This window comes from Diuraphis noxia, unplaced genomic scaffold (assembly GCF_037042655.1).
Source record: "Diuraphis noxia isolate RWA-SAM2 unplaced genomic scaffold, SU_Dnox_SAM2 contig0008, whole genome shotgun sequence".
Classification (NCBI taxonomy): Eukaryota; Metazoa; Arthropoda; class Insecta; order Hemiptera; family Aphididae; genus Diuraphis; species Diuraphis noxia.
The window spans coordinates 4349350-4367526 of record NW_028301718.1 but is presented as its reverse complement, the minus strand read 5'-3'; the positions used below and the strand labels follow the sequence as shown (position 1 = coordinate 4367526).

The 18177-nt window shown below is 26.2% G+C and overlaps 1 protein-coding gene across 2 annotated transcripts in view; it reads right to left on the bottom strand.

The window, feature by feature from the left end:
- Positions 1–17786, bottom strand: part of LOC149054295 (uncharacterized) — a 42921-nt gene extending 25135 nt beyond the window's left edge. For both annotated transcript variants that reach the window (XM_089230422.1, XM_089230424.1), the window contains exon 1: positions 17276–17786. The gene's annotated coding sequence lies outside the window, so the exon portion shown is untranslated. The remainder of the gene's footprint in view (positions 1–17275) is intronic.
- Positions 17787–18177: the final 391 nt, after the last annotated feature.

Genomic DNA, 18177 nt, shown 5'->3' with positions numbered 1-18177 from the left:
TAACCCGTCTACAATTATGACTGATACCAAGTTTTAATCATGGGTTATAAGTGGGATATTTCTTAATCTCATACATTATTATCAGGTGTTTTCTTCTTATAAAGGTTAATTATTTTTACCGACACCTTGACTTTGTTTAAACGTCAACTATACCTATCTAGTTCATTTACATGTAAGTACTACACACGAATAATATTTTGATGATACACCCATTAACAAACAATTTGTACGTAAACAAGATGTATCAACACAATGTAATAACAATAACAGTACGTAAAAAGTAATCAAATACGTCGCTCATGAATAAATTACATAAGTTTACATTTTACTGTAGGTATATGTAAATAAAAGAATTTATACGTCATTGTGGTATAATTATTCAAACTTTAATTGTTAATTTGTTATAATTACTATGCGTGTAAACTGATATGTATACACGTCATATAAACTAATGTATAAGAAAAATAAATAAGGATGTGTAATTTATTATTATTATCTATTAATAAATGATCTACTCATTTAAAACATTCTAATTATAACTTAAAATCCTCAAAACCCTTAAAATCATATTTTAATACGATATTAGAATAATATAATCGCTTTGATTTAAATTTAACATTTGTCATTTACATAGTATTTAGGATGTTATAAATTTTTGATATTCTAATTTTGAAATACATTTTACAGTTAGTATTATGCTATTAGTACCTATAGTCAACTTCAACTATAAACTTTTGTTAAAAATTCGATTTTAATACATCAGAAAATCGAAAATTGTTGTATCTGTTTTAGAATAGAACACGGAAAATGTATATGTATTTTAAACTAAATAAAATTAAAATTATTACGTTTAAAAAGACATTTTATTTGAAAAAAAAAAAAAAATGTTTTTTGTAGACTGAATTATATATGGAAAATATATTTAAAAGTTATTAGTTTTCGAAATAATGAGTGTCTTACATTGAAAAAATCACTTTGGACTTTTGGAGTAACTTAATTGTAATACAATTTATAAAATTTACATTTATAATTAGTGGTAAATAAACTAGATTCAATATTCTTCACAACTCAAAAAGTTTACGCACTGACACACAGTACATTAGTACATATTAAAAGTTATTTTATAATTTATAGTTACATAAAATATATTGAAATGCACTAAGTTAATTAATTGATGACTATATAAGCAATCGCCTATTGTAATTTATATGCCATAAACTTTAAAAAAAAATACCATAAGATATTTTTGCTCTGATTTTTAAATGTTATCTATATATTTGTAAAAAAACACAGTTACAAAAGAATTTTTGCAGTATTATTATTATTCTGTATACATTATAGGTATACCGTATACGGTATACATAAATACATAATACTTGGAAATCATCAATTTATTATATAATTCAAAATTTAAATTACCTTCTATGTTATAATTAACAATTAATTTATAATAATCAAAATAATTTGTTTATCTATTTGTATGTATTAGGTAGTGAACACAGAAAACGATAAGTTTTCACATAGGTAAGTATGTTAAATTGTTAAATATTATCTATGATATTATTTTTAAAAAAATTTGTAAGTAATTTCATCATTTATATAATACTATTGAGAATAAATTGTGAATAATATCAGTGGCGTGGTGAACGACGTTTACCTAATGGGGGGGGGGGGGGGGTCCGTACACACTGCAGTGGGAGCTAGCTATGGAGTACCTACTGTGGTAGTATGTACAGTATGGTGCCATGGTAGTAGCGGCATTCGCCGACTTATTATGGTCATTCTCATTGTAGCAGTATCTATCGATTTTTGACGACTATTGGCATTTAGCGATAAAAAGCGATAAGCTGTAACGTAGCCGCTGTGTATCATGTGTTATTCCCATTGACATAATATTAATAATTATGTATTATATATGTATGTATAATATTTATGTGATACTGTAAATAAATAATGATATTACTCAGTGGCGTAACGATAGGGTGGCATAAAATCTATTTTCTAATAATAGTTTTACATATCAGCAAAGTTTATGTTTACTGCATAAAAGACTGCTTCAAAAGTCATCCGGGTTGATAAGTATTTTTAATTATATTATTACTATTTAATGTATAATTAATTATTATAGTATTATTTATACCAAATTATTGATGACTTATAAAGTTATAACAAAAATTCAAAATTTGTATACAGAAAATTATACCTTTATGGGGGGGGGGGGTCATTTTATAAATAATTTGCTTAGGGTTTGAAAGATGTTGGCCACGCCACTAAATAATATATATAAATTTCAATATATACCTTACTCAATGATAATATTTTTTACATCTATACATTAAGTATATCGACTTTTGGAATTTTGAATAACTAATTTATTATTAGTATGTTGTATTTAAATTTTATTTCATGCATTAGGTGCATTAGGTACATATAGGTACATTAGGTACAAGGTAATCCTAAAACAATATAAATGTTTCATGTTTGACATTCAGTGAAAATCCGGCACTCTTAAAGTGATCCGGAAATATGGATTTACTACATACTACTATTAGTTATTAGTTATTATTAAACAACTCTAGCTACCACCTATATGGTTCAATTTATAACATTTGTTTTATAGAATAAAGTAATTATTCAATAGTATTTAAGAAACATTTAATATGTTCTTATGATTTGATACTAATAAGACAGTTATATGAATACAGGCTTAAAGTAGAAGTGACATTCAATAATTGATAAATATGTATATTGTATATAGCAGAGTTTCCCATACTTTGTTTGACAAATTTTTCAAATTTTCCAAATTTTGACGATCCACAACCTTCTTATGACATTTTTAACATTTTTTTATTGATTATAATTATTTTGCGGTGGCTTTTAGCTCAGCAGCGTAATGACATTATGTCACTGGTACACTTGAAATCGTCGTGGATAGTAATAAATATGACAAAACTAAATTCAAAAATCAATGTAAGTACACGTTCTATAAGATTTAGATACATGCAAAATCTGTATCATAACTATTTTAATTTATCTATATTGTAAATTGTAATATAATATCTTTTATATTTATATTTATATATTCTCAAATAATCAATATTAAATATTTAACATTTTTGAAATATATAAATATTCTAAAATATTATCTGAAATGTTATATGACCAACCAAAAATATAAACGCGATCCACCGTTGGGAACCTCTGATCTATATAGCAATATTAATAGACATTATTGTGTATTTTGCATTATCAACTAAAGATCTATCGTGTCAAATATAACACAGATAAATATAATCATAAATTACGAAATTATGACACTTAAATTTTTTGTCAAGAAAATTATTACACTCAAAAAATTTGGTACAAATAGGATAGAGCTAGGAGTGGGCATTCATCTCGCATCGCTATAACCAGACGCAAGGAAGTATCGTATTATTATTTACTATTTATTTTTAATTAAATACGTCATATTGTGCATATTTACTATGTAGTATGCATATCCTAATATTGTCGTTTTAATATATAGGTATTGGCATCTATTTATAAATTGATGTTAGCCTTCACTAACTTTTAAAAATTATTCGTAAACAACTCAAATTTGCATGTTTGTATCTTAACAAAACATAAGTCTGTAATATAAATATTAAAATATGCACAATATATACATTAAAATTAAAAAAAGAACCTATACTCTCAATGAAATTTAATGAAAATTAAAGTCATTTTTATTCCTGCTTGGTAGTCTTCTTTTCTAATTTACAAAAATATTCATATAGTGTACAAACTATATTATGATTCGTAAAATAATCACACGAGTATATTTATTTTGAGATTTTTTTACTTTTCCATTCTTTAGAAATTCTATATAAAAATGAATAATATTATTGGTAGATAGGTACTATAATATGGTAAATATAATATTAATTATTAAAATTTGTAAAAATAACTATCCAAATGCGAAATATGTTATGTGTATATATTTTTATCAATTGTAAACATTAAAACAACATAAATAATTTAATTTATTAGTTGTAAAATACTTATTAGTTATTATTGTTAATAATATGCATTTGGTTTGTGTACATATTATAATATATTATGATGATTTGATAAATTTAACGAAATACGTTTAAATTTATTTTACTATATTGTGTATAAATCTTTATATATATATAAAGATGTGTATATTCTTTACTCTATGGTATAAATGTATAATTAGAAAGGTATATTTAATGTTAATTGTGTCCTGCGTATCATTAAGTATAAAAATAGAAGTTAGATAATATGGCAAATAAATTATTCTTATAAATTCTTGTATATTCTACTTACAAGTAGAAATCATAAAATACAATTACAAAAAAAAAGATCTATATATAACAAGGAAGGTGGGATTTTTTAAGAAATTCATAATACCTACCTTGACCTTGTCAAGGCATAGGTATTAGGTACTATTATATAAAGTCTAAATGACAATGAAGGCTAATAAACTTTTTTATATAAAAATAATGCATGTGGGTTACCTAGGTTTCTTATGAAAAAAATCAGTAGTAAAACAATGTAAAATTATATTGAACTCCATAATGCATAAGTAGCTTAAGGTAAATAATTACATTTTAAACAGATATTTGTATTAACTTTTAGTGTTCTAATATGAAATTTAGTCTTTAATGTATCAATCATTAATACTCGCAGTATAATTATAGTGAATAGTGAATTCAAGAAAATAAAATTATGGGGATTCAAATTAACCTATTCTTATTATCTACACTTTACAGGCCTTATTAGTTATTACAATATAAGTGTTTAATATTGTAATGGTTTGTTTATTTTATACGCAATACTCGCACTATCGACCGGGTAAGATAATTTATTTTTAAGCATTACCAATAATATGTTATCAAAATAATATGGTATTTTATGGAAACCAGAACTTCATGAACGTATTATAAATAATATGCATAAATTAAACTAAAAAATATAATTTTAATATTATTCCCTTAGTACATTTTGATATTATTTTTATTATTAAGTATTATTTATTTTACGAAATACTAGTGTCTCGTACCTATATTATAACGTAATGCCATTATAAGAAAATGATTTATCTAACCAATCAAACCTAAAAAAATAAAACAAGGCAGTTTTAGTCTTATGGATGTTTTACTATTCATATATAGTCTAACACAGTGGCGCCGAACCCTATGTAAAGGTCAGGCCATGGCACATATTTTGAAAATTTAAGATAGGGTCTCTTCATATTGACCATTTTCCACTCCACAGTATGCCATTTTTTCCGATGTTAAGATGTTGGGCTTCTTGAAATATTTTTCGCCCTACTAGATTTCTAGGACTTCGGCGCCACTGGTCTAACAAAACAATACTAAAAAGTTAAAATTCAGTTATTTAAATATTTTTTAAACATAATAATTATCTTATTAGGTTTTTTCTTTCTAAAGCATTTTTACAGTTTTAGAAAATATTTTCAAAAAGTTCAAAGAAATTGCATTTAACTAGCTTTAAAAAAAATATATATATTCAGTTTTAAATTATATTCAAACTGGTTGATAAGAAAAATTTGTTTTTTCTCTGATCAATATTTTATGGTTAAAAGTTATAACTATTTAGAACAATAGAAATATATTTACTGCTATATTGTTTTTAATTTTTAATACTATAATTATTATCTATCCTCTATATCACATAAAATTTAATAACACAAAAACTACCAGTTTGTCATTAAATTTAGAAGAATCAACATTTAAAAAAATGATGCATTTGACAATCTACAATAAAAAAGACTGTCCTCAATGAAAAATATATATTTTAGTATCACCAAAGAGAACTTCTGAAATGTAATAATAAATCTAAGTTTTTAAAAATATGGTCTTGACATAAGTAAACCTACTTAAACATTTTAAAAATCAAAATTTGAACAGGTAGATACAATATTACAGGGAAAAAAAATACATATTGAGCAATGAGCATGCTAGGTAAATTACCAAGTACCTGTATTAAATGTTTATACAATCATATTTATGCTCTAGCATCATCTGAATTACATTATTAAACTATTGACAAATCAATATTTAGCTTACGATAACCTTTAAAACGGTTATTGATGATAGTTAATAAATATTGACACTAAATTTGGCTCATTGTCCAATTTGGAGATTCGCAGAAAAAATATATCATAAAAACTAAACATTGACCTTGCAACAACATAGAACAGTCATTAGCCTCATAATTTATACATTTACTTTCATTTTATAACTCTGTGTTAGATAGGTATATTAAATTAACAGTTACTTTGACATCCGGATGGGATCAAGTTTAATCCTAATGCAACCATTATACTTATTTTGTATTACATACAGGAACTAACCTTATACATGGTGATATGACTGAGTGATTCATAAACCGTTATGCGTCATAATATTAAGACTAAGAATTTATAATCTGAGGTTTATCAGAATTCGTCATTATCTTATGACTACTGAATTACTGAAAATTATATTCTTAAACATGTTGTGTAAAAGTTTTACCGGTTTAAGCAAAAATAAATTTAAAAAAATTGTCTAAATATGTATAATATAATAAAATATATAAATAAAACATTTAAGAAATTTAAAAATGTAACGCCGGCTAATAACCTCGATGTTGATGCCGTAAACCAGGGATGGGCAACTCAAAGTTACTTGAGGGCCAATTTTTAGAAAATTAAAATCTATAGCGGGCCAGAGCATAGAAAACAAAAAAAAAGGTCATTCAAAATATACATTTGAATTAGCATTTATTTTGTTTATAATGTAATAGGTAATACAAAAAGCGTTATTAAAAATAATTTAATTAAATATTGTTTAGTGTGAGTTTTGAGCATGTACGGCTTCTAATGACATCGCGGCAAAATCGACTTCTGTTTCGGACGAAGAAACACGAAGTAGGTGACTTAATGCTTCATCTGTAAGTCGATATCTATGTTTTGATTTAATATGTTTCATGTTTGAAAATGTACATTCACATGGATAACATTTTTAATGCGAACTCTCGTAAAAGTGGATATTTTAGAATAGGTAATTTTTTCCAAAAGTTTATGTCAATCTCTTTTGTAGATAATAATAATGGAATTATGATGCAATTTGTAAATGAAGCGCGGGCCAAATAAAAAAGGCTCGCGGCCCGCGGGCGCCTCCAGTTACCCACCCCTACCGTAAACAATTAATAAAATACATTTAGGTAAATTAAAATCTTTAAAAAAATATTGGTGGCACTGGCCAAGTGCCTGTTCATAAACGCTACCTCCTGTTATAAACTTAAATAAACATTGTATCGAATTTACTTACTATACTGATTGTATTGTTTAGATTGTAAATAAAATGTTTAATAAAATTAAAAAATTAAAATTAAAATACTAAATACTAAATACTATACAGTAAGTATTTTTAAATGGAAAATGCCAAATCAAAAGTTTATATGTTTAATTAATTAAATTTGTACAAGTACCTAATCGATATATATCAGGCTTAATAAATTACCACAAATATATAAAATATAAATTACCTTTGGATTAATTTATAATGTGTTACGTCTTACACTTTATAGTGCATTGAATAATACACATTTTTATGATTTATTAATCAAATATATATATATTATATATATAATTATATACTAGGGGTGACAAACCCACGGCACGCGTGCCAGAATTGGCACGTTTGTCAAATTTCAATGGCATGCGAAAAATTAAAATTGAGAAAAATTAATATTATTCTTAAAATGTTGCTTGTAAAAAATTCAAATAAATAAATTTTAAAAATTTTAAAAGTTATTCCTATGTAAAAATGTAAAATTGATTAGGTATGTTACTATATTATCACTATATTTATTATGTTCTATGATGTAATGTTTACAAACTTTGGACACGTGAAAAATAATCAAACCATTGATTGAAAAAATTGGGACTAGACCCAAAAAAATTGATTTATAAAATTATATATTTTTTTAAAATCATCTGCTTAACAATAATTTACAGCTGAAAAATGCGTAATTCTCGTTTGAAAAACAGAAATTTGTAGTTTGTATCACAACTAGACACTCCTTAAGTATCATAAAATATGTAAGAACCTATTTGAAAATATATTTTACATGTAAACTTACAATTTCCAAATATCAGAATGTGAATAAACTCATTAATTGATGAGCATGCCTGTCGAATCAGTCAGAATCACTCTGTACAAAAAGATTTCTTTCTACTATTACACAAAAATGCGTATGAGTTTTTCTATTCTGATGTATTTAGATGAACTTATTATTTATATCAATGTTGACATGTGGTACTAGGCCGCGGACGCTAGTCGAGAGTTTATGCTAAGAGTCAGAAAATTTTAACCTAACGTTGAGATTTTTATATGATTTTTACACGTCCATATTTTTTCTAACGTCTTATTGTCGTGTGTGTGTTTATATTTTATACCTATACAGTGTGTTTACCGATTTAGGGAACACTGAATTTCTCGGCCGGATTTGTTTGGAATAAATCGTTTTTTTTTTTTTACAAGCTGGTGATATATGAATTCATATTTTTCGATTCATTTCAAAATTATTTTAAATAGCAATACCTATTTTTAACACCATATTCGGATAGGCCTATTTTTTACGTAATTTTCATGTATCAACTATGGCTCTAAGTTCAATATTGACTGAATAAGAGCCAATTTTATTAAATAATACATTTTTAAACATTTATAAAATCATTTATAATTAATTCTTATTGGTTAGTTTTTGAATATTTGTACGTATTTCTTTTTTAGAAATGTTATAAACAAGACTAACATAATATGGATACATAATTATTTATTAAAAATCGACTATAGGTGCAACTGGTACAAGTGAACAATAGTTATTTTATAATTACACAATAAATTAGATAAATTGTTCAAAGTTTGCTCTCTATTTTCAGCACGACGTAGTCCTGCTCATAATGCTCATATTGTTAGAGATCATTTAAATCGGGTATATGAGGGAAAATGGTTTGCACTTGTGGCCCCATTGAATGACCAGAAAGATCTCCAGATACTACTACACTTGATTTTTTTTATCTAAAAACAATAATCTATGCAGATCCGCCAGTAAATCAAGCAGATTTAAAAAATAAAATCGTGGTTGCGTGTAATAATCTTATCGAAAACCGAATAATGTCAGTAACCAATAGAGGATGTCTACAGAATTTTCAATAACTATGTTTTGACAATCACGGAGCAAACTTTGAACAATTTATTTAATTTATTGTGTAATTATAAAATAACTATTGTTCACTTGTACCAGTTGTACCTAGTCAATTTTTAATAAATAATTTTGTAAAAGGTGTTGCTATTTAAAAAAAAAATTTACTTCGCATGCGCAGACCAAATTTACAAAAAATTTTTAAATGAATCGGAAAATGTCTATTCATATACCACCAGTTTGTAAAAATAAATCGATTTATTCCAAACAAATCCGGCCGAGAAATTCAGTGTTCCCTAAATCGGTGAACACACTGTATATGGCCTATATGGGCCTCAGTGTTTTTTTTTACATTATTGGTGCTTCACACAACTAAATAGGTCGGGAACCGCTGATTTATATAGGGCATTAGAAGATATTAATTGAATCTATTACGACCCTCATAAAACATTTGAAATAGATTAACCTTGTTTCAAATTTACCTGGTACCTACGCATATGACAAGTAACAATAAATAAAAGGTTGTAAAAAAGGCATAATCGGTATCCAACGGCGACGGCACAGTATACATTAAAGTGACCTTGGCGTTAGTTATCAAAATTGGTGAAAAAAAGTATGCAAGTTAATGAATGAACGTGCATACTACTACACACATATGACAATTCAAATGAATATACAGACATTTTGACATATTTTACACTGCAGTAAAATATAAGTGTATAATATTATTATTTTATGTCGTATTAAATTATAATACAGATCATGTAAAACGTGTTTACTAATAAAGTAAAAACTAACTTTACGTTTTTATATTATTACATTAAAAATAAAATAAAAATTATGCTCATATAAATGTAGGTTGTACCCACAAGTTAATAATAATCCATACACTGTTACCATAAATAATTATATTATAATAAAATATATTAAATTCATTTTTTAATTAATCAAAATAATGATAAATGATATTATTAGTTATTACATATTTTCACGGATATGAGTATTTAAATTGCACTTCAAATTTGTAAACAATTCAAAGCAAACGTCAAACAAATTTATACTTAGATTTATTTTATTTTAAGTAAAAAAAAAAATCAAAAGTTTATGGTTATTAAATACTAATAACTAGGTATAAACTATATTTTAATATATGCCTGTATATTTAGTGGGAAATCTTAATGGTGCTGTTAGGTTAGGTTAGAATTGTACCATAAAATAATGAATACATATTTGCAATTTTTTATTTATTGATTTAATTTATTTGATATCTTCCCAAAAGATTCGATTAAAAAATACTTCTTTGTTTCTATCATCAATAAAAGATCGTAATATTAATAGTCCGTTGCTTTTTCTAGTTTATTTTGATTTGGACTCTGAGTAGAGTGTAGAATATATTTTCATTTGAATTTTTTTTTAATATGAAAATCTTTTTTTTTTTTTTTTTTTTTTTATTCAAAAACAATCTGTACAACAAGCACATTTAGTAATTTTGATATAGAATATATACATAGTTTATTTAAAAAAAAAAACAACAACTTTTAAGGAAGTCACCCATTGGTAACACCTAAGAACTTATAGTCGGATTTAGATCACTTAAGGAGATCTCGATTCCAATTTCGTTTGAGCCTGCGAGGGGGGTTACCTGGGATATGCAGTGAAGCCATTAAATATGAAAATCTAAAATATTTTATTAGTTGTACGCATAAAAATATTGAATCATTATATTACAGATTGTAAAATACCAAATATAATCATCAATTAAGATATTATTTTTATATATCTATGACGTTATTAATAATAATAGAATTAATAAAAAAATTTCTTTTTTAAATTTAAATCTATAGATATTCTTTACGTAGATTTAAAAAATGTGTATAATCTCAACAATTTCATAGTTTTATACTAATAACTAATAAAAAAAAAAAAAAAAACAAATCTCAACAATTTATTTTGTTTTGTATAATTAAAAATTACGGGAAATTATTGAAGGTTTCATAAGTATTTTTTTTCAAACTAGTTACTTCAGAGTTATTTTGAAATTGAAATACTAAAATTAATTAAATATAGAACATAAAAGTTTTATTATTAAACTCATACAATACAATTAAAATGGTTAGTCTACGCAGCACTCATTAGTTACGTTCTCCAAACATAATACCTGATTAGGTATCTACGAGGGTATCTATAATGGCATTCCAAGGTTAACACATTCAGATCTATAAAAATAAAACCCATGTACAGTACCTACATTTAAGATTATTTCTGGGATTATTAAACTTCCTGTAAGTTTTTTAAGTGTAATTTAAGGTTGGATAATATTATGAATTTCGATATTTTTATTTTTATATTATAGTTATTAATTATTATTAAAGAAAAACTGATTAAAATTAATGTTGTCTTGAACCACTTTAACAATTATTTAAAAATGATATATTAAAGTTCCCCAGAATAATATAAAAATGTATGTTTTGTCTTTAATAAAGGCGTTACTTCTATGTCTGAGCTTATGGAAAAGAGTCACTAATTATGCGCACATGGCACATGTGCACATTTTCTGCAACTAGGAAACATAGAAATCCTAGGGGTTGAGAATTTGGGCTGTATAAAATACCAAAGTATCTATAATGGTCAGTAAACATTTTAAAGGTATGAAACAGTGAAACATTAATTCTTAATTTAACCAATATTGAGTTCCAATATATAAAATGTATTTAAACAGCATCAAACTATAATTTTGACCAATATCGTTTACTGAGGTGGCAACTGATTATTATTTGTTTATTTATAATGAATAAAAATAATTTTAGGGTCTGTTATTATGAAATTGTGATACAAAATTAAAAAATGTATGGTAAATTTTATGTTCAGCTTTACGTGGAATTATTTATCCTAACTAAACTGATGCACGAATAATTAGATATTCAGAATTTCAGAAGGTTGGTATAATATAGTGTAAAAAATGGGAAAACCGTTTCCAAAATCAAAACCTAACCTAATTGTATTGATAATGTGCGTATTGTGTTATTCGACTGGATAATGTCAATATGATTCTTATTTTATTAAAAAAATATTGTTTAAACATGTTTTTAGTGTATTATTTTAGATTATAGAGAATATTCTATAGCTAATTTTTTTATGTACGATTATAATACATGTATCATTATCTAGATATATTGTTTTATTATTATTTTTTTATTTTTTTTTGTTGCTTATTTAATTTTTATTGTGTCAATACTTCTGTTAGGTACAATATACGATTAATATGATTACAATATTATGTTTACGATAATATTTTCATTATTACAATGATTCTTTAATTTTGGATACCTTATAGTCTAGGTCAGAATCTGAGGTTGACGTGTCTTCTTTAAGTTCAAGTAAGATATCCTGTGGTAGCTAAGGTTTAAGTCTTAGATTGATGGATCTTCTGGTGATTTTGAAATAGAATGCTCGTGGAAATTTTTAAATTGTTGTGTTATCCAGGTGTATGTGGTATATGTGTGGTAGGCCCGTATCATTGTGTAGTTGTTTATTCCTCATGAACCACGGGGCTTTTAGGACTATTCTTAAAAATGTATTTGAAATGTTTTTAATTTTGTTTTTGAGTCAGCTTTCCAGATAGGGCACGCGTAGGTTACTAACGGCCGGTCTTATTATTGTTGTGTATAGGAGTAGAGAGCATTTAATTTGTATGGTGAGGTATGGTTTAATAAAGGGTACAGTATGCAGCCTAGTTTAAATTTTTGTTAATGTATATTGTTTTGTAACATAATACATTATTTTATTTAGACTTTGATTTAATGTCATTTTTAATATACTAAATTTAATTGGGTTATTTAACATTAATTATTTGTTTGAACTGATTTTATACTTATAATTTATAAACTATGTAGCAACGTTCGCATAGAGAATATAAATTATGGGCGGTTTGCGTTTGGGCGAATTGCCTTTTTACCCGTATAATAAAAGTAATGTGTTTGGGCGAGTTAACCGAGTTTCTTATAATGTGTTTGGGTGAGAAAATATATTTTTTTTATTCCTGAATTTTGTGATCGGGATTATCATTTTTCGTATTTTGTTTATCATTTATCTTTAGATTGGACATAATTAGTGAGCGAAGGTTCAACGTAGTACTGATGAGGATTCAATATTATTAAACAAGTGATTGACGTGCAGTTCGGACGGTGCGACACAATATAAAAGAAAAAATTGTAATGATTATAAGATAAAACAAAAAACAAATATATTTTTTCAATTTTAATTATATTTTAACTTCATTTTTGAAAAATCTAAATAATTTCAATTTTTAATTACACACGCACACACATAAATAAACAATCCATTTTTAATCATACCCGTGGAATTCACGGACAGTTCCAAGTCTGTCAAAGTAAGAGGGAAAATGGATTGATAAAATACAGGATCCCAGGGTATTCAAAATAAATAATAAAAAAATGGTCGCCCAAACGCATTACAATGTTTTAAAATCACTCGCCCAAACGCATTATGCTGAATTCCCCAAACACAATGCAATTTTTAAAAATTCGCCCAAACGCGTGACGCCCATAAATTATTATATATACATTCACTTTCTGTTTGTATAATACCGCAATTGTGTGAAGTATAAAACACGGTTTATACAAACATACTACCTATTTAAAGTCATGTGAATAGCTTAATATTATGGACATGTTAAATCTTATGTTTAGTAATTTTAAACTTTACAGAAGCAGAAGGTAGTTACTAGTACCTATTATACTGTATAGTGCATACATAATAACAAAATATTTAGAACCAAACATGTCAAAAAAAAAAAAACACCTAAGTTAATTACTTTTTTACCGTTTCTTTCGTTAGTTTATTGTTCAAATTACAATTTAATGTTAACTTATCTTAGAATTAGATATTCAACTGTTATTTGTAATGTATACACATTAATAACGGCATTATAATATTTATTTTCAAAGTTAAGCGTTTACAACATTTCTGTTCTCTAAAATAGTTTAAAAAAATATATTTATATAAAATGTATCTAATCTGTAGAAATGGATATCATCATTAAATGCTATTTAAAGAAGACATTTAATAAATTATAAAATATCACCATTTATTATAATCAAGTTTGATTTTTAGTTTAAAAATTATATGAATTTATTGAATTACCTAGTAATATATACCTAGTAAGTATTTTACGCTTTTTTAATTGTTAAAGATAACAATACACAATAGATCATTCGGAATTTAAAAATTAAACAAACATAACCTGCACGCTAGAAACTATATAATGTGACTGCCAGTTGCAAGAGTATAGTGTACCTAATAGTATTTAGTACTTTAGTAGTAGGTATTATATAGAACAGAATAACAGATAAAACAAATTAAATAATATATTTTCTCTATTAATTATAGGATAGTACCCATAATATGGGCGTAGACACGGGGGGGATATGGGGGATGGATCCCCCCCATGGACTTTTAAAATATTATTTTATATATGTATATGGGTCCCATATATGTTATGTTTATTGTAAATTATTGTATATATATATTATATATATATACATATTGTATACATTATCATATCAATAGCATAATAAATAAGTATTATTATAAGCATACTCACAATTTCAACAAACACATAAGTGCATAACATGAACTACTCATTGAATACTAAATAATCAAATATATTCCCAAACAATATACTGCAGAGTGATTTAACAAGCATACTCACCTACATTTATTTCTTTAATAATGAATTTATTCAAATTCTGATTTTTGAAATTTTTAAATAATATAGGTACCACATACCATAATTTCAATTTTTTTTTATTTTTTCTTACTACTTAAAAAGTTTTTCTTAGTGATACAAACTTCTATTTTTCAAATAAGAACACCTTTTTCTTATAAATAACTTAATGGATATTTTTTATTTTATTTTTTTTTGAAAATTTTAATATAGGTACCTAATTCATAATTCGAATGAGTAGTTTCTCAGTTATTAAAATTTTTGTACTTATTCAGCATAATAGTCTTTAAAAGTGATTTTGCAAAAATATAAAATTGACATACAATTGTATCTATTATTTATCAAACTTAAGAACTAAAAATATTTAAACATTAAAATGCTTTATACTTAAACTTATTTAAATATCATATTTTTATTCGGTACTTTCTTGTTATACGAGAAGAAAATTTTGGTCGCCACCCAGTATAGCGTTATCTGGGTGGCTGGAATATAATACCTACATCTGCATAGGTAAAATAAATCTTTACAAATTAAACTTCGATAAATTGATGACCCACATAAAAACAATTTTTAATTCATTGAGTTTTTAGCTTTTATTTTTTATATTAACTTTTTATCATGTACTAAAAAACTTTTTTAAAATATTATGTTCATTGATGTAAAATATTGATAATATTTGAAAAAAATAATTTTAACGATAAAGTTAAATTAAATGATTTATTTTATACAATAAATTCATTTAGATTGCAATTATTATAAGTATTAACGATTATTATAATAAGGTACCATGAATTATTACACAATAGTCTTCTAGTTTTTCTTAAAAATTAAGTAGGAATTAAAATAAAATATGTTTGGTCGTGATATTTTTAAAAATAAAATTTCAAATGCTAGTAGAACTTAAAATAAGAAAAGGAAAATCATTACCCAAAATAATTGTTTAAAAGTAGGATAATGATCTTCCGTCTAACCCGGGGGGTGTTATATGCCCACACTATAGACTATAGAGACGTTTGTTTTACAGAATATAATAACGCCTGTATGTAGTAGGCGTCTTATCTTAGTTATTTTGCTTTTGCGCGACAAGACGATAGTATCAGTCCTGTCGGCAGTTTAGTCTGAAACTCGACTCATTCGAGCTAAGTAGTGTGCTTGCTTATAGTATAAATTACATGTCAATTTAAAAACTAATAAAGTATATAATATCAATCATCATTTAAATCTAAAACGTGTGTTATTTTATTAATAAATTATTTAATAACATCTGATTATCACCCACTACACAGAGAACGGTTTCAACAAATTGTCGTCTTCGGATACAACCGGAGACACAATATAAAATATAACGGGACATCACAGGCGTACGCGGTGGCGTTCATAACATGCTCATAAAAATTTAACTTGACTTTTCGGTAGAAATTTTTTATTTGATAAAAGTTATCAAACTCACGAAAAATGTTGTATTGAATTTTCAAATCTTGGATATAAAACTATACATTTTTATGAATTTCGAAATCAAAATAAATTGCGAATTTTCGTGATTCTTTCGAATTTTGTCAAAATTCGAATTTTCAATACTAATATTTAAAAAAAACTGTAGGTAACTATGCATTTTTAATATTTTTTAACTACCATTGTTACAATAGTAGCATTGTATTAAATTTGGAAAATAACTTAAAAAGATTTGAAATATTTTGGAAATTTGATCAAGTATAGAATATGTCCGTATAAACATTCAGTGAAAATTTCATATGTCTACGGTAATTTTTTTTAGAATTGCATCAACATCTAAAATCGATTTTCTCGAAAATTGATTTTGCGTAAAAATTCCCATTTTTCCTTAATTTTTTTTTTGTTTTTTCAGGTGCTTTTGAAAACTTTTGAATTTCAAAATTGGAAAATCTACTGAAGTTGAAAATCGAAGCATTATTCGACAAATAATCGTGTACACACTCACAAAAAAAACACAACTCACAACATTGCAAAATCAATACATTCATCGCTCCGCTCAGAATCTAAAATAATTAATTTTCCCCTAAAATAATTTAATTTAATTTAAGCCAATGGTTATACTATTTTTTTTAACAACAACCTCAGTTTAAAAAAAATCTTAATGAAAATAAATTATAATATTCAATGACATATTGTCATATTTATTATTTTATAATGGATGATGGAGATTCGGCGAATTTGTATTGAATACTTCGGTTACTCAATAGTACGTAACTACCAGAAACAATGCGTCACAAGACTATTGCACGTTCCTATATAGAACGCAACAGTAAAATCGAACAGCGAAAAATTCCTTACCTCGGCTAGACTCGAACCGTTGTCGCGTGAGTGTAGTCGTAGTCGTTTACAGACGAAGATGTGTGTGGTTATTTTGAAAAACCGAAACACCTTCGATTGTTGTTTTGTTGGCGTTATCACAACCCTGACAGACATCCGACCGGTAGATGCAAAGACGAACTACGCGTACCGACGAACAACATGGATATGATTATTATTACTATTCATGCACTCACTTTCAGAGGTTTATGTGATTGGAAATTCGTTAACTCGATTGTAAGTTACATCCGACGCGCTATATGTAATATTATTATTTGCTAAATCCAGAAATAGCGCAAAAATATGGTATGAAAAAAAAAATTTGATAAACCGGCATGGGTGGAAAAACACAAAAAATCCACTACCGCGTTCAGCGAATTATACTATTCTCGTGAAAATTATAATCTCGCAAATTCGCGAGACCGACGTCGGTCTAACCGTCACTGAAACAAACCTGACACCGGTGAGTTTGACGCCGGACTACCAACGTGGTCGTGAATCGTGACTCGCGGTATACGCGCTGCGCAGACTCCCCGCTGCCACCGTTCTGCCGCCGCTAACAGAGCCATAGAGGTGCCGTGGTTGACGACAACCTGATAACGCGTTAATGGTATGTTATTAGGATCTGCAGTATAATCATAGATCGCGGCGTCGATTTGTCACGAAAATAATAATAATAATAATTACTATAAAATCTATTGACGACAGCGTTATTATCATCGTTATTTCGTATTGCATGTAATTATTATACTCATAATAATATTATTAAAGTACCCTCTGCTCCGTTTGTCGAGACGGTCGCGGTATAGCATAATGATGAAAACCAATTTTTTGTAAAGTTATCAGATTAATGTTTTTCTACAAGCACCTGTAACATATTGAAT